Genomic DNA, 23,759 nt, shown 5'->3' with positions numbered 1-23,759 from the left:
TCGATACAGTTTTTGCCCACTTGTTGTAACTCTTTATTTGCAAACCTTATAACTTGCGTAGTTTCCAGGTCAAGTGCTCTTTTGAGTTCTCCTCAAATTGGTAGAAGTGAACCCTGAACCACTTGTGTTGAGTAGGTTTCAGATAACTATGAAAAAGCTAGCAATCATATCTCTGACAAGTACATTCAGGGCCAGCCAAACTCCTTTAAGTTATTTTATTTGACATAGTTGTGTTTCCCGCCTGCTCATGTAGGCATTGATCTATTTTGTCATTAACAGAATGGCTGAACATATACATATAACATTTACATAAGACTAATATCTGTTCTTTCTTTCTAGTTTCATTAGAGGTGTAAGATGCTTATTTCTTGACATGTTAAATAAATAAACTCTAAAACTATTCTAAACTAACGCCTCTGTGTTAGGCTTATTGGTCACTGTATTCACTGTAAAGAACATATGAATCCTCAGATACAGATGTCTCACATATTAGAAAATAAGAACCACATGTTTCCCAAGATCAGTTATATAAAATACTGCAGATCAAAGTTGGTTCATGATCAGAAGGTTATCATGAATAACCATTTTTGTAAACTGAGTTTGTTTGATGTTATATGCTAGTTATTTTAATTGTTAAACCCCCTGTCAGTTGTAGTATGCATATTTAGGTTATGACATTCAGAAAATCAGAGAAATAAAAAGTTCTTTACAAGACTATGGAACGTGCAAAAAGAGTAATTAGAATGAAGCCCTCAAGTAGTCTGTCATTCTCACTGTAACAATGATTCCATTATTATTGTCATTGTTGTAATGCTATAGTATCTTTCTTCACAGTCATCCTTACCCCAGGACACCTCACATGATACATATACCACAGAAGAAGATCTCTTAACTTCCTGTTATCAGGAATAATAATAATAATTATCCCTACTCATTAAGTTACCCTTATTGTAAGTTGCTCCTTATTAGGCCAGGCTGCTTTAAGTCTTGTAGCGCTGGGATATGACATCATATCCTGGCGCTATACAGCAAGGACAGTGGTCATGGAGTGAGTGGCTGGAGTGGTGTGGCCTTGGGTCAGTTACATGGCACCCAATATAAATACAGCACTTACTGTTTAAGTGACGACCATATAAACGGCTAACATTTTACCTATGGAAAGCTATTCATAGATACCTAGTTTAAGGCAACCCACAACATTTTGTAATATTAAAAAACAAACTTACATGCAAGGTTCAGTACACAACATATCACATGGTCAATTCCATCATTTAAGAAAGAAAATATAGGTAGAAGATATACATTCCTGTAGTATGCTAAACCTTTTGCACTTCTGGTGCACCTATCACCCTCATTCTTATTGTAGCTAAGGTAATGGGAGTTGTAGTAATGAAAAAAAAATGTGTCTGCATGTTTTCAATGTATTATTTTTTATAAAAAAAATACCTCTTATGGGTGGACCATAAACATTTTTATCGATAACGTACCCCAGCATTTTCACCTTAGTGAGGTCTTCATCAGAGCAATACAAAAATGACAGGGGGTGAGGGGAGAAGATGGCTGTCAGTTGGATCTGATCAGCAGCATCACTACACTCTTGGACACTTCTGGGTCAACATTGTGAACCTCGTATCAGGGGTGGATACTGAAGCATATGGGGTAGAGGAGGACAGTGATTAGTTGTGAATTCCTTTCTTTACCAAAAAAAATCATTCAACAGTAAATATCTTCTACACAGTCCCAAGAAACTCTGCCTGACTGTTCCTTGATGTTATTGGTTATGGAAAGATGAGCAAACATCCTCTTAGATTTTGGTTTCCTTTTAGTGCCTTATTGTATTACAGTATGCATGGGAAAGACTACAAAGATATTGAGGGCTGTCTAAACAGAATACAGTGTTACATGTGAACCAATCTTAGATTTGTCTGAAGTTCTTGTCATTCCCAATCTCAAACACATCAAATCCTATTAGTGGTCATTAATTTCAATCCAGTGGTTTTAGTGATATAACTATCATCAGGGCCGGCCCAAGCCAAAATGCCACCTGGGGCAAATTTTAAAATGCCACCCCCCGGGTACTTACCTTTCAGCAGTCCTGCGGCGAGTCTCCCTGTTCGGTCTCGGTGCCGGCTTCTAATGCTGAGCGCCGGAACCGAGACCGAACAGGGAGACTCGCCGCAGAGGAGAGAGAGAGGGGCGCCGAGCGGGTACTGACAGCTTGGTAAGCGAAAACCACTCGGCGCCCCTTTCTCTCTCGTTTGCTTTAAAAAAAAAAAATAAGGGCTTGGGGCGGCAAAGTGCCACCGCTTCAAAAGTGCCGCTGCTTCAAAAGTGCCGCCTGGAGCGGTTGCCCCACTCGGCTCCCTGTCGGGCCGGCCCTGTATATCATGGAAATCTATCCTATATTAGACATATATGCACCAACCCAGTTTAATTTTTTCTGTATTATATTTTGGGCAGTTTCTGTAGTTTATTGAGACAAATTTGCTGCTGTCTACCGTGTGCGGCGCAGGGTAACGTCATTACGTAGGCTCTAAAGTGTATTTGGGCTGGTTTCCCCAACCAGCCCAATGATAAGTGGCAAACCGGTGCGTTCCTCCTGGAACTGCTGCCCTACACCACTGCTCTTACATGTGTTGTAGAATGTTTTTTTTTACTAAATGAGAAGCAGATTTCCATTATGGCATGACTGAGCCATGGTGTGGGTGGCTACAGGGATAGTTGCAGGCAATTTTTTTATTAGGTCTGTTTCAAGGCTTAAGTTACAGCATGCCGGCCAAAAGTCTAAATGTGTCTCTTTTTAGATTTAAAAAAACATAAAAAGCCAATAATTAAATACAAACTCATAGATCAGCATCTCAAAACATCCCATGGGAATGGTGTTGCCGCATAATCCATATCTAGCTGTGATGTTTTTTTTTATGTAGCCTCATGGCACAGAAATTACTTATTTTCATGTTACAGTTGCTTAAATTATTTGGTTTTCTGAACATCCCAGGCTTTCTTGTTGTTATGTTGATAGAATAATTTGGAGAGTATTAGACCAGTAATTAGGAATCTACATTTAAAAAAAAATTTACATTTTAGTGAAACTATTGCATAAGTATTATATTCTCAGACAAAAGTGTTCTAGTGTTCTGGGTTTTTTAAAGTTCTTTGCAGATGTTGCTATTTGTATGCCTGTTACCACAAGAAGACATGTGGCTCAAACAGGAAACTACATATTATATTCAAAGAAAATGATCTGTATTCTCATATTAGAGTGGAGGACATGAAACGTGGCAAAAAGAACATCAGATTCTGCGTGTCACACAAACTTGAGGTCAGCAACGTTTTTTGGCCACTGCCAGATGTTTAGAGAAAGGAAATCTCTGAATGGATTCAAACCTAAAGGCTGTTAGACGTCGACTTTTAAAATGTATTTGATTGGTGATCTTTACACAGTAATGTAGGTTAGCATTCGAAAATACTTGGTATTATACAATGTTGCTTATTTCCTTTATGTACAGATCTGGAGGCTGCCATTGTTGTCAGTCACAGCATCCCTAAGCATACAAAGACTGATCCATTCTGCTGTTTGAAAGACATATGTTTTTAATAACAACAGGCACACCCTTAGTTTTACCAGTAAGCATAGTTTTTTCCAGGAAAACCGTGTCATAAAGATTATATTACATGAAGTATTTAAAATAATAGTAGGATCCTGGGGATATCAGTTAATATTTACAACAAACAGTCTTGTATCTACTTTAAATGGGTTGATTACATATAAAACACAATGCATGTTTTTTATCCATAAGGCAACCTTATGGTTGTCTGTAAGGACCTAAATTGGTCAAAAAGGGCTTCAATTTGCTGGCTCAGTTCTAGCTCAGCTTATGCAATGTTTTTCTTTGGACCTATTTTGAGTTGCGTCGTTACAATTTGACTTCTTTTTAAGTAGGAACCTCTATCTTTCACGTCTGTAGTTTTTTATTACCGTATTTGCTCGATTATAAGACAAGGTTTTTTCCAGAGCAAATACTGTGAAAAATACCCCTCGTCTTATACTTGGGGTCATCTTATAATCAGACCTCTAATAGTTGCCCCCCCCAACTTACCGGTGCTTCTGAGTCCCCAGTGCTTAGTCCGGACAGCGTGTAGAGCTCTACACGCTGCCCGGACTAAGCACCGAGGGACTCAGAAGCACCGGTAAGTTTGGAGGAGGGAGGGGGAGGGAGTGTTAAATGGGGGGGGCCATAAGGCATTTCTGGAGGCAGAGTGCTCTGTGAAATGCCTTTTAACCCCCTTAATGCCACTCTGCCTCCTGAAATGCCCTACACTTCCCTATATGCCACTCTGCCCCATAATATGTCTTTTAACCCCCTAAATGCCAGAGTGGCATATAGGGGTATAAGGCATTTCTGGAGGCAGAGTGGCACATAGGGGGTCAAAAGGCATATCATGGGGCACAGTGGCATTTAGAGGGTTAAAAGGTGTATCATGGGGCACAGTGGCATTTAGAGGGTTAAAAGGCGTATCATGGGGCACAGTGGCATATATGGGGTATAAGGCATTTCTGGGGCAGAGTGGCAAGCCTGGGGCAGATGTGCATAACCAGAAATAAAAACAAAATATTTTTCTCAATGGTAGTTTTTATTAACAAACAATTGTTCACATAGTTTACATGAATTAACATTTACTGGTAAAACTTTTTTCCTATAGGGTCGTCTTATATTCAGGCTTTTTCTTTTTTTCATAAATTAATATTCAGATTTTGGGGGGGTCGTCTTATAATCAGGGTCGTCTTATAATCGAGCAAATACGGTAATAGTTAGAACTAGATAGATATTGCAAACTAACTATGCTCTTTTTTTCTGGATATTTTATGTTGTAGTATACATATGCATGCTTTAGGTGGTGTGTATTCTTATTGTCAGCATGTCTAAAGGCCAGAAGGTTCACCTATGTATGGGAATTAAATAGTTATTTGCTTAATATGATTACACGTTTTGAAGTTTAGCTTAAATAGACTAGATGTATATTTATTTATTTGGGAACATCTGGTTCCAAAAGTTGAGATTTGGGATATTTCCATGTACAAAAATGCAGTTTAGAGATTTAATATCCATGACAATTATATGACTCACTGAAAGCTTTTCCAAATACAGCTTCTGTTCCTAGTGGACTGAAGTTCATTATTGGTATCATGTGACCAACCACTAGGTTCCTTCAGAATGAAGTGCCTCGTTATTTGACCAACAGAACATAAAACATGATCTATTACTCTGGAAACTGATATGAGGCACACAGAGGGGCAGAGTGCAAAATTGCCTTTTAAGACTTGAAATCTGTTTTGCAGAAGAGGGCATTCCATTGTAAGACCAGGGTAATGACGTAACATATTAACAATTGGTAGTAACATTATAACAATTGGTAGTACATACCACATAACATTCCTTCCACCATGATCCAGGGTAGACAGCTTACCTGGATTTTGGCAACCATATTATATACATTAATTCACACTTTTTGGTCAACCTAAGAAATAAAGCAGAAGAATTCATTCAGGATAATGCTATTACAATGGTCTAATACCCTGTTTATGCATTTGTTTCTTAGAAGTGGTACGCTTTTGATCACTGATTAAAGGTTGATAATAGCCTGAAAAATTATATTATACTTGTCAAAAAAACAACTCAGAAGCAATGATCAGCAGAAATAGCAGTGTAAAGTATGAGGCATGTCCTGTCCTTTGTCTTTTTAGCATTGTTTTCTGGAAACTAACATGTCATGTTGTCTATCACGTGAAAAGCTATTTTGATTATGTTAAAATCAAAGTGTCTTATTTGATCTACTGATATGCAAACGTTACAGTTCCTAGTCAGTGTAGATGAAGGTTTAGAATAAATAATTTAAGGTTTGTTTGTCTTTCTATAGTAAGAGGAAATTCCAGTACTAGTAAGATAACCACTACCTGAAGTGCAAGAGTATCTAGAGAAATGGCTAAATCTGGGGTTCATATGTCTAACCATAAATCTTATTCCCGTAGGCAAGGAATCAGTTATGAAATACATTTTGAATTCTTTATTCTTGGCTGTATTCGAAAACTTTTTTTTCTTGGCTGTCTGTTTTTATTTCCCACAGGCACATAATTTTACCAACTGCATAACTTTGGTTTGCAATCATCAACTTTATTCATTTCACTTTCCACTGGAAACAAAAGCATTTCACCTCCCCCACTTAAAAATACAAGACTGCTTCAATAGCCCTGTGCTGGAGCTCTTGTTACAACTTGTAATCTAACTTACTTTAAAAAGGCAATCACGTTTTAGAATGTTTGTACAGCTAAGTTTGTATTTTGAAATTACATTTTGTACCATTAAGCACATATTTTCTTTTTTTTGCCTAAGATCACATTCCTTTTTCATTGGAAATCCATAGAGAGTACTGTTATGTGTGCCAGGGTTTAGCCACCATTTAGGTCCAATGTCCAACAGATTAATGTGTACGAGCATTTAAAAAAAAGTTTTAATTTTTTTTATAGAGTTTTTGTTTTGCTGTGAAAAATAAAACAATGCATCATCCATACACCAATGAGTGTCAAAGGAATGTACATAAGTCTTTCCTTGACACTTGTATTCTCAGCTGGTGTTTTAATAAGACCACCATGTCATTAGACAGTTTTAATTACATGTAATATGCTTGGGGCTACCTTCTCAGCAGGTGTCCCTCTTTGGTCAACTCAAAATGTTGAGAAGTAGCTTTCATGTTACATGTACTTGCATACTTAAGCATTTTCTATGTTGCTAAAATGTGACAGTTTTTAGTGTCCTGACCTTACTGCATTGTTTATCATGACCAAAAACACCAAATTAACATAGTAAATGGATCCAGTATCTAAAAGTAGTCTAACAACTTAATGCTACTAGAGCCTGGTACTATATGGGTTTAGAATGTAGGCTTCAAGAAACATAGGTGATTACTTGAAGTCCAAAGCACCCTGTGATGTTTAAATGGGACAGAGATTGATTGTGCCATCACAGTCTTGTCTTCATGTATCGACCACACTCCCTTCTACTGTACCTCCCATAAGAAGCAGGAGTAGCACAAGTTTCTGGAGTTCTCAGGTATCAATGCCAAACAAACCTCAGCTCTACAGACATGTTGTGCTAACATTTCATGATTCTCTTACTGTTACCTTCGGCGTAGCATTCTTAGGTACCCAAGGTCTTCTGCTCCCCGTGGCTGCCATCTAATTTCCCTCCTGGCATTTCCTGGTCCCCGTAGGCTCCTACATGCCTGCTGTCCCGAAACACTGCCGCATATTCCCTTCATGGCTCCAAGACGGCCAACATGGCTGCTGCATTATCAGAGCTTATTGGATGATTCTAACCCTTCTCACCTGTTGTTCTGTTATGCTGAGGCAAACATTGACGGTCGTACAACATTTCTATTATCATTATATACTGAGGCAAACATTGACGGTGGTATAGGATCTGTTATCATTATATACTGAGGCATGCACTGACGGTGGTACAGCATAACACCTATCATCATATACTGAGGCAGACATTGTCAGGACCCGGGCAAGCAGGTCGGGTAGGAGCCCAGGTGCAGGGGATGCTAGGGGTTCTGTCTGTACCCCTTGATGCATTCTGATGGGAAGGTAGGTACAGACAGGCAAACAACAGATGGAATAGCAAGACTGGAAACAGAATATAAGGGAGCTGAAGTGAGGACGCACAGCTTTGAAGGCCTCAGACAGGGCAGACGGCAGGGAGCCCACTGGCAGGGCAGACAGCAGGGAGCCCACTGGCAGGGCAGATGGCAGGAAGAAAGGCAAGGTCAAAAGGCAATCTGGGTCGGTAGGCAAGCAGCGGTCGAATATCAGAGTCAAAAGGACAGTCCGGGCCAGTAGCCGAAGTTCAGAAACAGGATAACAGGATACCAGGAAGAAGCCAGGTACAGAGCCAAAGCAAATAGGTAGCTGACACTATAATGCAAAGGCCCTGTTTGAGGGGCTGAGCAGGTATATATAGGCAGGGCTACACTCAGGTAATTAGCCTCAGCTATCTCAAGCAATCAATAATAGGTGCTCCAGAGAGGAAAGAGTGGACACTAGTGGTTGCAGAAACACATGGCAGTTCTTATGATCTGGGCTGGTAGGGTGGAGTCTGACAGACAGTGGTACAGCATAACTGTTATCATTATATACTGAGGCAGACATTGATGGGGATACAGCATAATCCCTATCACTATATACTGAGGCAAACATTGACGGTGGTACAGCGTAATCCCTATCACTATACATTGAGCCAGACATTGACAATAATGCAGCATAACCCCTATCACTAAGCCAAACCATTGATGTGTCTGGCTTAGTATATAGTAGGGATGTACCAAAACGAGAATTCTGGACCGAAACTGAAAATTCAGCATTCACTGAAAATGACCCCCCACCTTTAAAAAAAATAAAAAATACACTTTTATTGAAAGTAAGTAACACACCAAAATTGGACAAACAAATTAAATAACAATATTAATATACATATATATGATTGTTAACAGCAATCACAATCCTATCATTCCCAGGCATACCCAGATTCCAGCATGTACTGGCTGATTTAGCATGATAGGATCGTGATTGCTAACAACAATCACACAGGGAAAAGAAAAAATGTCGGTGCGCTAAACTAGTCTCAGGCTCAAATAATACAAATGTATAATATGAGGCCTACCAAACAGTGTGAGCATGCTGCAAATACAGTGTGTTGGCTGTACAATGTATACAAAAAACAAAATACTGTCTGCGCTTCTCACCCTAATAAAGTTGGCAACAAATATATAAACATAATATAAATGAGAGGTTTTGGTTATATGAATTGGCCAAAGCATAATTAAGCTCACCCGCCACGTCAAGGCACACTCTCAATAGGGTGAGAACCTACTCTCACCTCCTACATAGTGGGCACACAAAGCAGTTTATACTGCTACCAAAACCAGATTAATGTATTGGGGGAGGTGCAATTAAACCTCCTCCCATTTAACCCCTGGACAGCAAGCTGCAACCAGACTGATGAGGAGCCAACAACCTCAAATATGTGCAAACAGGGAAAAGAAAAAATGTCGGCGCGCTAAGCTAGTCTCAGGCTCAAATAATACAAATGTATAATATGAGGCCTACCAAACAGTGTGAGCATGCTGCAAATACAGTGTGTTGGCTGTACAATGTATACAAAAAACAAAATACTGTCTGCGCTTCTCACCCTAATAAAGTTGGCAACAAATATATAAACATAATATAAATGAGAGGTTTTGGTTATATGAATTGGCCAAAGCATAATTAAGCTCACCCGCCACGTCAAGGCACACTCTCAATAGGGTGAGAACCTACTCTCACCTCCTACATAGTGGGCACACAAAGCAGTTTATACTGCTACCAAAACCAGATTAATGTATTGGGGGAGGTGCAATTAAACCTCCTCCCATTTAACCCCTGGACAGCAAGCTGCAACCAGACTGATGAGGAGCCAACAACCTCAAATATGTGCAAACAGGGAAAAGAAAAAATGTCGGTGCGCTAAGCTAGTCTCAGGCTCAAATAATACAAATGTATAATATGAAGCCTACCAAACAGTGTGAGCATGCTGCAAATACAGTGTGTTGGCTGTACAATGTATACAAAAAACAAAATACTGTCTGCGCTTCTCACCCTAATAAAGTTGGCAACAAATATATAAACATAATATAAATGAGAGGTTTTGGTTATATGAATTGGCCAAAGCATAATTAAGCTCACCCGCCACGTCAAGGCACACTCTCAATAGGGTGAGAACCTACTCTCACCTCCTACATAGTGGGCTACCAAAACCAGATTAATGTATTGGGGGAGGTGCAATTAAACCTCCTCCCATTTAACCCCTGGACAGCAAGCTGCAACCAGACTGATGAGGAGCCATGCTCACACTGTTTGGTAGGCCTCATATTATACATTTGTATTATTTGAGCCTGAGACTAGCTTAGCGCACCGACATTTTTTCTTTTCCCTGTTTGCACATATTTGAGGTTGTTGGCTCCTCATCAGTCTGGTTGCAGCTTGCTGTCCAGGGGTTAAATGGGAGGAGGTTTAATTGCACCTCCCCCAATACATTAATCTGGTTTTGGTAGCAGTATAAACTGCTTTGTGTGCCCACTATGTAGGAGGTGAGAGTAGGTTCTCACCCTATTGAGAGTGTGCCTTGACGTGGCGGGTGAGCTTAATTATGCTTTGGCCAATTCATATAACCAAAACCTCTCATTTATATTATGTTTATATATTTGTTGCCAACTTTATTAGGGTGAGAAGCGCAAACAACAATCACACTCCTATCATGCCCAGGTTCTAGCATTTACACATTAATATTGTTATTGAATATTTTTCTGTCCAGTTTTGGTGTGTTACTTACTTGGTGTGGTTATATATATATATATATATATTGTGGTAAAGTGTATGGGAGAGTGGTTGATGGGATATATGTCTCACCTGGTTACCTCAGCCAGGCCTGGTAGCAAACCCAGGTGCTCTCAGGTGAGGCTTCCTAAGCTCGTTACTGGGGAGGAGGCCTTAAAAGAAAGGGCTGTTAGGTTTTCAGAGGGAGGGAGACACTGAATGAAGGAGCAGCTACAGCCAGCGCTGCAGCCCACCAGGTATGACGCTTTACCCCATACAAAACTGGTTACTTTGCTTTGCGTCAGACCTTAGGCTGCTAGAGAGGTATCCTGCTGTTTAGTTAGAGCCGGACAGGCTTATAGTTTGTTTTATTTACAAGGTGCTCTGTGATTACAACATCTCAATAAACACGCTTTTACGTTGGAAACCTGTGTGAAACTGTCATTGCCGCCCCATGCGTGAGCTGTCCCCTACAATATATATATATATATATATATATATATATATATATATAATTGCTAACAGCAATCACACTCCTATCATGCCCAGGCAGCCAGTACATGCTGGAACCTGGGCATGATAGAAGTGAGATTACAGCCTCCCTATGCTAAACTATACCCCCCACTTACACATCCATGTTATCACACAAACATTCATTCACTCACTCATATACTCATAGTCATATTCATGTAATGTCTGGTATAGTATACCTTTTCTCTGTCACTGTCGCTTTTCCTCCTCCTCTTGGCTCTTCTTCTTCTTCTGTGTCCTTCCAGTGCAGTGAGCGCGGAAGGCGGTGGCCGTGTTGTGCACCGGGATATGACATCAAATCCCGATGCACAGCAGCAGTTGCCGTGCGCATCACAAGGGAGCAGGATCGGATGTCTGCATTAACAGACCTCTCGCTCCCTAGATTGGCTTTAAGCCGGTTAGAGATCCTTGATCTACAAAACAAAGAGATAAAGTGCTGCGCAAAATTTACAAACGACATCACAATATGTGCAGAAATTAAATTAAATAATACTTAAATTCATTAAAGTGGATTCTTCAATAGGTTCCTCTGTTGGGAAGCCCATAGAGCCCCTTCTGGGGAATGGAGTTTCTTCTTTGTACCGGTGTACCAGAAAAGACCGTAGGAGAAAGAGGTAAAATAAAGTAGTAGCTTTAATATGAATAAAAAAGTAGTATCTTACATATAAGAATACTTTAACGCTCCTTTGGAGAGGACCGGAATAATGCTGTGTTGTAGCAATAACAGCTTGGTTCTCACAGGGTTCTTCTGTGTCCACTTCCTCAATGGGCGTATTCAGCACAACGCGTTTCACCAATCGGCTTCCTCAGGTGCATAGTCTCTCCAACTCCAGTCTTCCCATTTATAGAGCCATTAACCTCTTCTCTACCGATCACGTGATTAATTGAGTCCATTAACCCCTTCTTTACAAAATCACTCAATTACCATAAAAATATAATAATTAATATATAATTAATATAATTAATAGATAAAACACGTAAAAAATACCAGTGTTCTAAATGAGGTCATCACATATGAAATAGCCACAAATATATCATACAGGTCTTTTGACGCAAATAATTATATATGTTCATAAAGTCCTGCATAGCGTGCAAAAGGATAATAATTATAGCAGAGTACTGGTGTTGCAATGGTTAATTTAAAGTGCAAACTGCTTCAAAGTCTGTCTGTTTATACACATAACCTGCATACACATAGCAGCATAAAACTTTAATCCTTGATCTCCCCAACCAAGCCTGCTCCTCTATTGGTGGACATTAATGTCCGTCTCTGGAGGGGTGCCGGCATCCTTCAGCTGCATTATTTGTCACATTGCAAAAGTCATGGGGGGATAAAGCCTAAGGCTCAACCGTAGGTGGCTTCTCATAAGTTGAATATCTCTGTTTAATGCCCTGTTTTGTTGGTTGGTTCCCCTGCGCTGACTCTGCACTGTGGTACGTCACCCCATTGTTACACTTACAGTCTTTGTGTTGGGAGCATTTAGAGAATCTAGCTTGTCCAAGTCAATTTTGACATCTGTTCAGTCTGCACCCATGTCCTATTTGGGACATCTTTGAACCTGACCAATTCAATTTACCACATAAAACCATTTTTGGGAAGATGCAGAATTTTTATTGGAAGCTTTTGGAGAATCTAGCTTATCCAAGTTAATTTTGGCACTTCTAGGGCATAGTTATAAATATGGGACAGTCCCCATGAAAACCAATAGAACACTTTGACCAAACTTTGCTGTTTTTGAGTCTTCTGTGTCTGTACTATGATCACTGCCAGCGTGAGTATTCCCATTCCTGTTTCATGTGATTTTCAATTTGATTATTTATATACCGCCAACAATTTACGCCACGCACCTTACAATACATATATTCATGTGGAATTGACAGACAAAGACAAACCCATTGAAAGGTAATTTGCTATTTAATCATATAAAATAAACAAATATTAAACCCAGTTGTTCTTAATGTCATGTTTAGCTCTGCAGAGACCAGTAACAGTGTCATGGTTTTTCCAGTTGTGATTCACCTGGAAATCATTAAAGAACTTTGTTGATTCAAGAAATTCAATGTATCATTTCCCTCGCTTTGATGTAAGTGCAAATGTGTTTTCAGTTGCCCAAAGAGCACTCCTACCACATTGTTCCCTATGGGACATAGAATCAAAACAGAATAACTGCTCCCCACTGTCTTTAAAGGAATTCATTTTGAGCAAACCCACAAGCCTAATTCAAATTGATTAAAGATGGATAATTACATCTCAGTGTGTTTCTTTAAATAGGTTACACTTTAAATACTGTTTGCTTAAAGCAGGTATGATTGTGTATATAAATTGGTCATAATTTGGAAATGGTGATGGCTCTTTACTTTGTGTAATATTAAGATTTACAACTCTAATGAGGGGTTAATATAGTACTTCTGCATAGCAACCAGTAAATAATTTATTTCACTAAATGTATTTGGATTGCTAAGTATATATCTTTCCATATACTGCTACTTTAGATTCATTAAGCAATTTTGTAGAATAAAAAAGTGGTCTCAAATTTATGTAACTATAGAGGTATATTTAACTCTCGAAGCGCAAATATGAACTGCAAGGTGACATTGAATGGCAGAGGGTAAGTGGAAAATATAGTAATAGTAGCGAACACATGCACTCATACATTGTACAAGTACTAGAATAAAATGTTGTAAAGAATGACTGCAAAAACTGTCTTTCCACACATTCCAAAATCCATATAATATTCAAAATAACGTCTTTGCTGAATAGTCATGCAAGAACCACATGCATTGTCAAAAAACAAGAGTTTTCAATTAACATATTGTCATACTTGGGAACTGTCTGGGGTTGTCCTAGAGGCTCTGGGTGAAGCACTACTTTTTCAGGTCTCTGGATCACTTTCTTCTTTCTCTGGACAACAATGGGATGTTAGGCCCTGCCCATTCTCTATCCACCTCCCCTCCTACTCCCTACTTATATGTATAACTGTATATTATTTGTAGGTGAAACAAAAGTTCATATGTTTATTGACAATACACATGGTCCTTAACTATTGGTGTGCTATCACTTTTTAGAAATAGGGAAAATTGGGGCAACAAGAAAGCAGATCACCTCCACTCCAGTGATGGAGCAATGCTGTGTGGTCATTTACCTTTCAAATCTGGAGCCATAAGGGAAGATATCTGAATTATGTTTAGATTTGCTAAGGGGCCACAGAACTGACATTCGTTTTACAAAGTAATCAACATATCGATCAATAATCTTATTACCGTTAAGTTGTAAATTCTCATGCACATAATTACAACCATCATTTTGCATTTACTAGAAATGGACTAAAGCAAAACACTCGGGTATGCGTTGCTTTTAAATGGCAGTTTTTTTGTTTAGACTTTATTTTCATAGAAGAACGAGGAAGGAAGTATATAATAATTTAATGTATAATATCTGTGCCTCTGCTGTCCCCAGCTGAGGGATTGTCACAATGATAAGTGTTCAGCAAACCAGTACAGTTCATATAGGATTAAAATGTTAATTATTCATTATGTTAGATGACATTTTCTTCACTCAGATGGATACATAGCCCCCATTGTGTATGCTACTTCTCAGAAATGAAATGCTGCTTCAGGCATTGTTCTGTGGCACCAGTGGGAGAACACTGTGCTTTGTGTTTGTTGTACAAGGCATGTTTCAACATTAAAAGCCTGATTCTTTTTTAAATAGGGGCATTATTTCTTTAAGGATAATTATATTTCCTGTTATAGTGTCAATTACCAATAAAAAAAGTTAGGTTTTAAACTTAGGTGCAGGGGTATGCAACTTATTTCATAGTTATAAATTCTTTATAAGCAGGAATACAGCTACTGTATAGCTAATGTAAGGGTGAGGCGAGTGAGGCACTCCAGGACTGGTTGGGGAGATCACGGATGGTGAATAACATTACTGCCAGCAATGTGATTTACCATGAAGCCCCTAAAAAAACAGCAGTTCTATAGGGCAGGGGGCGAGCGGAAAGGCCACCTCCCCTGGGCCGGTCTTCAGGGGACTGCTGAGGCAGCAGCACGATTGTGCTTTCCCCAACCAGCTCTGCTCATCAGGCGCCACCGTGGGCAGTGCACCCCCCCGGCACCATCAGCGCTGGTCTGGGGAGGAGGTGTCTGATGAGCAGGGCTGGTTGGGGAGATCACAATCCCCCTCTAACCGGCCCAACATTAGGGAACGAGGTCTGTCAATTCAGACTTCGGCTTCCGTTTTCCCTAATCACTACGTGCGTCGGCTGTTGATGCAGAGAGCTGAGATATGACATCACCCCGGCACTCTGCATCAATAGACGGCGCAGAGTGATGAGAGAGCACTAAAGCAGAGGCCTGGAGTGATAGACCTCGCGCTCCCTCTACGGGATGGAAGATGAGAAATGTAAGAGATGAGGATACAGGGGTGTAAGGGCTATATATATATATATATATATATATATATATATGTGTGTGTGTGTGTGTAGGGGCAGTGTGTGTGTAGGAGCAGTGTGTGTGTGTGTGTAGGACCAGTGTATGTGTAGGAGCAGTGTAGGTATTTGTGTGTTTGTAAACTGGTGTGTGTATGTGTGTGTGTAAAGGCAGGGGAGTGTGAGGGCAGTGTATGTGTTTACACGTGTGTATGGACAGGCTTGTGTAAAGGCAGTGTATGTGTATATGTGTGTTTATGGGCACTACACGATGGCGAAACCAGTGTGTAAGGGCAGTTGTGTGTAAGGGCAGTGTATGTGTAAGAGCAGTATTTGTAAGCTGGTGTGTGTATGTGTGTATATGTGTGTAAAGGCAGTCATGTGTAAGGGCAGTGTATGTGTATATGCGTATTAATGGGCAGGTGTGTGTAAGGGCAGTTGTGTGTAAGGGCAGTGTATATGTATATGTGTGTTCATGGGCAATCGTGTATAAGGGAAGTGTATGCGTATATGCATGTTAATGGGCATGTGTGCGTAAAGGCAGTGTGTATGTGTGTTTATGGACTGGTGTGTGTAAAGGCAGTGTGTAAGGGCAGTGTAAATAAAACAACCTCTGTAAAAAAAAAATAGCTGGGGGGCACAATTTTCCATTCTTGCCTTCGGAGCTAGCAAAATGAGCTATCTACGGCTCTGGGGACAGTCCTTCTTTTGGATCCAATTTTCTCAATTGATGTTGCTGTTTTCTACGAACTCGGTTTGCTAGGTACAAGTGTATTATAGTGTTCTACAGCCAAAAAATATATAAAGATGTCTATTGAAACAATAGAAATGTGTTTCTTTTTAACCACTAGCCTATTCCTCAGTACTGTACAATTAAAATATGACAACAAAGATACATTTACATATACAGATAAAACAGGAGTCAAAGACCCTCCACATCTTACTCAATTACATAAACAGCTGATGAAGGGTCAGAAAGTCACTTAAATATCAGTAAAGCAGCCCCCCTGGTCATATCTCTAGCCACATGTCCTAAACCAAAACACGTGTCTCTCTCTCAATTTGAACAGGTGTGGGTTATGAAGTAACTTGGCATATTCTTAGATCAGAGCTATAACTATGTCTCTTGGTGCCCGGGGCAGTGCCCCTCGCAGACATCTCATTAACTTCTGGAAGGTTATGGGGTGCACGGACATTTCCACTGGGTGGCTCAAGTGTGGCCCTCACCTAGAGGGGCCTGGGCAGCTGCCCTTTTTGTCTGATCGACATTACAGTACTATTCTAGAGCAGTGACAAATAGTTCTGCTATGGGCTAGAAACCCTAGGGCGTGTCTTGTTTATAAGAAAATGTATTATTGGGGGGTACAGTAATACAACATCATACGGGTTAATAAAAAAGTGTTCTCATTGGAAATAAATTAGAACAGTCATACCATAATGTACGATGTTTCAACATGTTTCTCACTGGGAGGTTTTCTAGATATTAAAATGCAAGTTAGGGTGGAATTCCATCAAACAGATTAAAGTTGGATGCGCTTTAAAACATTTCTGTTTGACAAGAGCATGCTAATTTTGTGATAGTCTATTGGACTGACATGAAAGTTCTTGTACGCAAACTATTTTAAGCAGGACAGTGCATTTTTAGTATATTTGCTTACTAAGTGATTTCCTGGCATATAACATCTGAATGACATTTTGGAATATGTGCTGACATTTTTGCAGGTGTTAAATATCTTACAATATATTCCATTATTTATAAAATCTTAGGACTGAATGAATTGTAAAAATTGTTTTATATACCCCCTGCCACTTTCTGAGTGTCAGCTATTTCAAAGAGACAGCTTAGTGTACCTGACAGCACTACTAATGAAAAACACATTTTAAAGCACCCTTTGAGTGCATTAATCTGCATTCTTCAGAAAGAAAACCGCCCTTTTTCGTGATCCGACAATTCGTGACACTGATTGGCTTCTTAAAACAGCCAATCAGTGGTAGGAAAGTTCTCCTGTTGAAATTACATTATTCCTCGTCAGCCCTAAAGCTAACTATATTTTCCAAACATATGTCATGCACGGCGTAAAGGGACAAATGCATATGGGGGGGAACACCAGAAAAACTAAAGTATATATGATGGCTGGAGCTCTCTTTTCTTGTATATTAGATTATTTTTTTTAATTACTTCATTTTAATTAGTAATTTAATTACCATATTTTTATAGCTGTTTCACATATTCATTGTTTTTCCTTTCTTCGTTAATTTTGTATTATTTTTATTCCTATAATTCATAGCCATAACTTGAATTGCGACATTAATTTTGCTAAATGATTTTATCATGTTCAGATAAACTCCAAGAGACCAGATCCGAATGTAATTTTTACTAAAAAAATCCTGGTTTGCAGGATGATATTTGTGTTTGTCTATGGAAAGAATTTAGCTGACAGTTTTATGTAACAAAGACTGTAAAATATAATAGATCCTAATTACCAGGTGGTATATTGCCACTTGAAATGGCCCTGGGGTGTTTTACTACATATAACATCATAACAGTCAATGTGAAAATGTCTGTAAGAGTCACTTCACTGCATTAGACAAGGTCTCAATTACTCACTTACACATGGCAGGTACGAAAGACTAAATATCTGAAGGGGATACATGCGTTAACCACATGTAGGTATTACTAGAAACCCCTTCCTGAAAAATCAGTAGTATGATTCACTAGTGTTTGTATAGAACCATCTAACAATTTATAAATAATAACATTATGAGCTCCTAGGAAAGAGCAAATGGTTAGCAAAGAGGTACAAGATGAGTTGAGCCCTGAAGAAGGACTGAAACTCTGTTAAGTCCCCAAATATTCTAAGCTCCTACAAAATAGGGGCACCTGTGGATGAAAGATGGATTTGGATTTCAAAGAGAAACTTTCAAAAGAGGGACACTTGGCAGATATGTTTTTCTTTTTTTTCCACGCATGCTTTTGGCCAAATATTTTGAGGCCTAAGCATTCATGAATTGAGAAACGTAATGAATGAGGTCAGAGCATAGTGATCTCTTTAAGGAGGGAATCTTATGAAAAATGGTTACAGCTGGACTGCATTAAAATAGGAAGAACGTTAAGTTAAAGAAAAATGAAATATATATAAAAATGAAAATATGGTTTTTTTTCGTCTTGTCAAAGAATGTATTTCATTACATTCTGTCACTTAGAAATGCATGTGTAGTTTATTACTGGGTGGTCTTGGCAGCGATTATTAGCTGATCACTCATCTGTTTTTGTGCTTTGTGGTATTCTAACCTGGTTAGTACATTGCATTACTGTGTTTGTGGGGTACTAGATTAAAGGAGCACTTGGTGCCTTGTAACACTTTGGCCAGAGAAATGAGATGAACAGAAATGTCACTTCTCTGTAGGATTATTTGGATTAGCAATTATTTCATTCCTTACAGCTGGGAAAACATTAGAAATTCTTTCCAGACAGACTAGTTACTAATTTAGCTATTGTTTATTCAAGCGTTTTACAGCTCTTCCTAAACACAGTTGTGTTTTCTCTACACCTTTTAAATGGTTTTAGGCAGGGTCCAGGGTGAAATTGGTACTCTGTGTGAAGAAAGCAAAGGCAAGTGAATGTATTCTTGTGGTTGCTACATTCATTCTCACCCACAACTATTTTTAAAATTTTTATGCCTATCCATCTGGTTAAACACAATCTATTCATGCCTGGGTATAAAACATTTTTTTTTTTTTTTTACATTTTAGCGTGCTTGCTGGGCTTACTATTTTGTTACCCAGGGTACATAGCTCAAAACAGTTTAAGACTGTTTCATAAGGCTTTCTGCAGCTTCATATAACCAGTGACATACCTTAGCATGGAGGTTCTGACTTCATATCCAGACACGCCACTTTGTAAGGACATGCAGGTTGTAAATTGACTATTGAGGCTGTGACAACAAGAATTTTAACAGACCCAATGAACAGTGGCGCTACTGGGAGCCTAATTGCCCGAGAGAACCTGTAGCCCTATGCCGAGTTGGTTTATGCTAGAAAATGCCACTGTGTATATAACAGATTAACTCATAATACCTCAATTGTACAAAAAATATAAAATATTTTTATGTTATAGATATTTGTTATGAAATAAATATAAATATATAAATATAAAAAAGCATATTAAGCTATACTGATTCCTTTTTTGGCAATTCGTACCAAAACACTTCTCAGAGTCTTGATACATTTGTTTGATTTACTCTTTTTACATTCCAAATAAAATGTCTATAGGATTAATGCCTCACTGACTTTTAAGTATTCCTCTCAGAGAATGACTTCTAGATGATCCCAAAGAGGCCTCGGGAGAGTTATTTTACTCTGGAAATATGCCAAATTCCGTTTCTTATCTCGGAGCCCCTATAGAAAACTTTGGTTGGGAAGTTCCTCTCATCCCAGCATGAATAATAGGATAGTATTCCTACACATACACTCATGGTAGACTGAAAGGAAATCACTTATTAACAAGGTATAATGTAAGGAATATTTTTATGCTATATAATCTAATACATTTTATATCCGCAGTATATTTATGCTCTCTGGAGGTCTTGAGCTTGCCAGTAATTTTTCCCAATTTGCCCAATTATTGGTGTCCATATTATGTGGCGTTAACATAGGAGCTACAATTACTGCATTTCATTTAAATTCAACATATGGTCGTACACAGTTCTCTTCTGGAGAATATTGAACCGATTCTCGAGTAACTGTAGTGAAAATAATTAGAGCTTTGATACAGGACATCTGTAGAGACAGCTGGGGTACGGACCAGCTAGTTGATGGGAGCGCAAGATGATTTTGGTATTTATACAAGGAAAGAAAAGAAGAAAAATATAAAGATCTAAACATTAAAGGGAACTGCCAGCTTTGTAGCATAGGCTGCAACTAGACAACTCTGCCTCTGCACAGAGGAAGAATTGGCTGGTTAAAATCATGTATTGAGATATTTTTCACTAAAGCTTACATAGCTTAAAATATAAAGCATTGCTCACAATTCCTGATTCCAACAGTCATTAGACAGTAACTCTCCTCTGCCTCAGCTGGTCTTGCACCATTTTATTGCAGTTCTACAATATACATTTTCTATAAGAGTTCTTAAAGAAGCCATGTGGTCACCCGAATATGTCATATTAGCTGTCATGTCATAAGAGTCATGGAAAACAGACTAAATTCTATACAGACCTGTCAAGCATTTTCTATATCTTATATTTTTTCACAAAGATCACATATACAAAGCACTGATAAATGTATATTTGGTTGTAGATTATAGCCCTAGGTTCACACAAAATACAATTAGATGATTACAGAGGCTTATGGGATGGGTAAAACTGTGTGTAAAACATGAAAGGCTGTAATTAAAAGCAACAAACTAATTAAAACACTGCTTTCTTGCATTTCCCGCATAATTAAATTATACAAACATAAACATATTAAATAGCATTTTATGTTAAAGTATCAGATATAGTTATAGTTTCCCTTGTTCTCTGTATATATTTTTTTGACTTGAACGTATTTAGGCAAACCATACACTAAAGAGATGTTTTTTTATTCTTCACAGCTATTCTAGAAACTATATTTATAGAGGAATTTGTGGGGGCAGTTTTCTCTTAGTGGAGCATTCACTTTCTAGTAAGCAGCAAGCTTTTCCAGTTGATAACCCTTTGCAAGCTCAGAGGCTACTTAAACCTTGGGCAGTCTGATGGTAAGACAGTGAGTGCAAAAAGAAATTCAAGCTACAGCAGGGTCAGCAGTTTTGTGTAAAAATTTCCTTTGCTCAGCTAGAACATTGATTGGTCACATATGGGGGAAAATTCTACTGTGAAATTAAGTTTTTATGAGAGTGTCTTGGAACAAATTCAAAAGACATGAATAATGCAATGCAGACTGGGTGTGATAAAAAAAAACTATTTCAAAAGGTTATTGGCTATGTATTGCCACCTTGTGGATATGAGGTGAAGTGCAAGTAATTTAAAATCACTTATTGGTGTGTTGCATTACAGTTAAAATTGACTGTAGAAACAAATACGTGAACACAACGTTTAAAATGTTTAGCAGTACATCTTACATTACAACGTCACCTTTACTGTGTAATACATCCCGCTACACTGCAACTATTTTCAATTAAACCTTTTCAATTAAAGCATCTGTATATACTCTCTGAAGATTAATCCCTGAATGCTATGGAACATTAACTCCGTTGTTGTAGAAGATGTAACCATGCGATATCATGCCACATCAGACGTTTTCAGTGGTTTCCAGGACTCTGAGAAGTCCATTAACTATTAAGCTGTTTGCAAGTTATTGTCAATGAGTTCATGCAGTGGATGTACAGCTGTTCAGCTGTCTGAATGTGTAGGAGTGAACAGTCCATCAGTGTGGCATTTACACATTTTGTAAATGATGTATTGTGATTCCTAACAATATATGTTAATTGTACCAATGTTTTGAACATTCATACAGCTACACTCTCCCTATGCTAAAGTATTACCAAAAATAAATTCATCATTAAGAGAGATGTGGGATCAGTTGTAGTGGAGCTTGTACTTAGCACGGGCTAAGTCAGACCTCAGCTTGGTAAACTTCTGTGCAAGTCAAGCCATTCCTGACCCTTGGTGCCCAAGTCCCCTTGGACTTCCGGTAGAGCATGATGACCCAAACCAAAAGGGAATGTTAATGTTTTTAGATGAGTGTGCACTATAGCCAAAGGACATTGCTAGTTTGAAGTTTTTGATAGCGTTTTTGATATCTTAAAAACATTAATACAACATTTTGTTGGGGTTTACCAATTCATGTCAAATGTATAATTGCTTATTTTACACTTATCAAATAATAGGAAGCAACAAAATCCAACAAACCAGCCAGCAAGAGATGATGTCATTTCCCATCGGATATACATTAGTTGCTGTATGGTAAATGGTAGATCAGTTGCAGTATGGTGAAAGAAAGGACAAACAGTAAAGATGAAAGAGCAATTATAATAGGGTAGTAAGTTAACAAGGACAGAAAGATGACATAAAGATGAAATAAGAAGAAAAAGAAAAAAATTAGTATATAAAATAGAAAAAAATATATTGGTTAAAAATCAGGCAAGATTTTTAAGTAAAAACAGTTACTGGTTATTGATGCAACAATGTGTTTCATGATAAATGGTTTAAACATTGTTTTAAGAAATTTAAGAAACAATGTTTCAGGTTTAAGGAAAATATTTTGCAGTTGATATGTTTCTACTATAGAATAATAGCATTCTTAAATCTTAAGAGTTAAAAGGGCCTTGTTCGATCATTGCAAAGGAATGTCAGAATGAAATAGAGCTTTGTTAGATGTAACAATATGAGCATTTCTTGTACTTTAATAATGTCCATATTAATGCCGCTGGTATATATGATTTAATAATCTGACATGATTAGAGCCTGTCAATTTAATACAATTAATAGCTCAATGTAGTTAACTTTGTGTTAAATTTTAGACACATGCTTTACTGGAAATGAAGTGAGTCCCTTGTATATGGCAGTGATGTTAATCATATGTAGCAGCAATCACTGCTTAAGGCTGGTACTAGTTTTGACAATGGTAGGATATGCTGTGTAGATGATACCTGCACATAAAAAGTAACAATACAAAAGTACCCATATGACAATTCAGTGCCATATATATATATATATATATATATATATATATATATATATATATATATATATATATATATATATATATATATATATGTAGTGTGACAAACCCTGTAGCATGAGGGCCATACATGTCACCTTTAGGGGTCCTAAGCACAGTCCTCTAGGGCAATCAGAGTCGGGAACACCAGCTTTGATCAAAACATCACTTTATTTAACCGCTTAAACCCCTACGCCAGGCTCTGGAAAACCTCCCCCAGACAGCACACAAAATGCCCAGGCAGGTATTGCCTCACTTGGGTCAGGGATGGTCTTCTTGTTCAGGGCCTCTCCTTGCCCTGGGAGCGCAGCAACTTCCTATTCCCCCAACAGTCTCTCTGAGTATCAGGCTCCAGGGGTTTTTAATGCCCAGCACCTGTGCCCCATAGGAATCCCGGACCGGATCCTGCAGACTTCTTGCCTCCTGGAAAAGCCGGCATGGATTTTACACAGAATGGGGGAATGGAGCATTGGCCCACCCTTCTCTCTAATTGCTCCACCCCAGGGACCCATATTTACATTCTGGATAGCACCTGTGCCCAAATGCCAAAATGAGCATCTCCCTGGGGTTTACACTGTCACAGTAGTTAATGCAAGTATTAAACTATATATATAGTTATGGCAGAGAATGGTTAGAGACTTGGGAAAGACACCGTCATGGTCATGGAATATGTATCCAGTTATATC

This window comes from Sceloporus occidentalis, unplaced genomic scaffold (assembly GCF_023333645.1).
Source record: "Sceloporus occidentalis isolate IW3139 unplaced genomic scaffold, rSceOcc1.0.p SCAF_233, whole genome shotgun sequence".
NCBI classification, from domain to species: domain Eukaryota; kingdom Metazoa; phylum Chordata; class Lepidosauria; order Squamata; family Phrynosomatidae; genus Sceloporus; species Sceloporus occidentalis.
Note: the sequence above shows the minus strand (reverse complement) of the source record.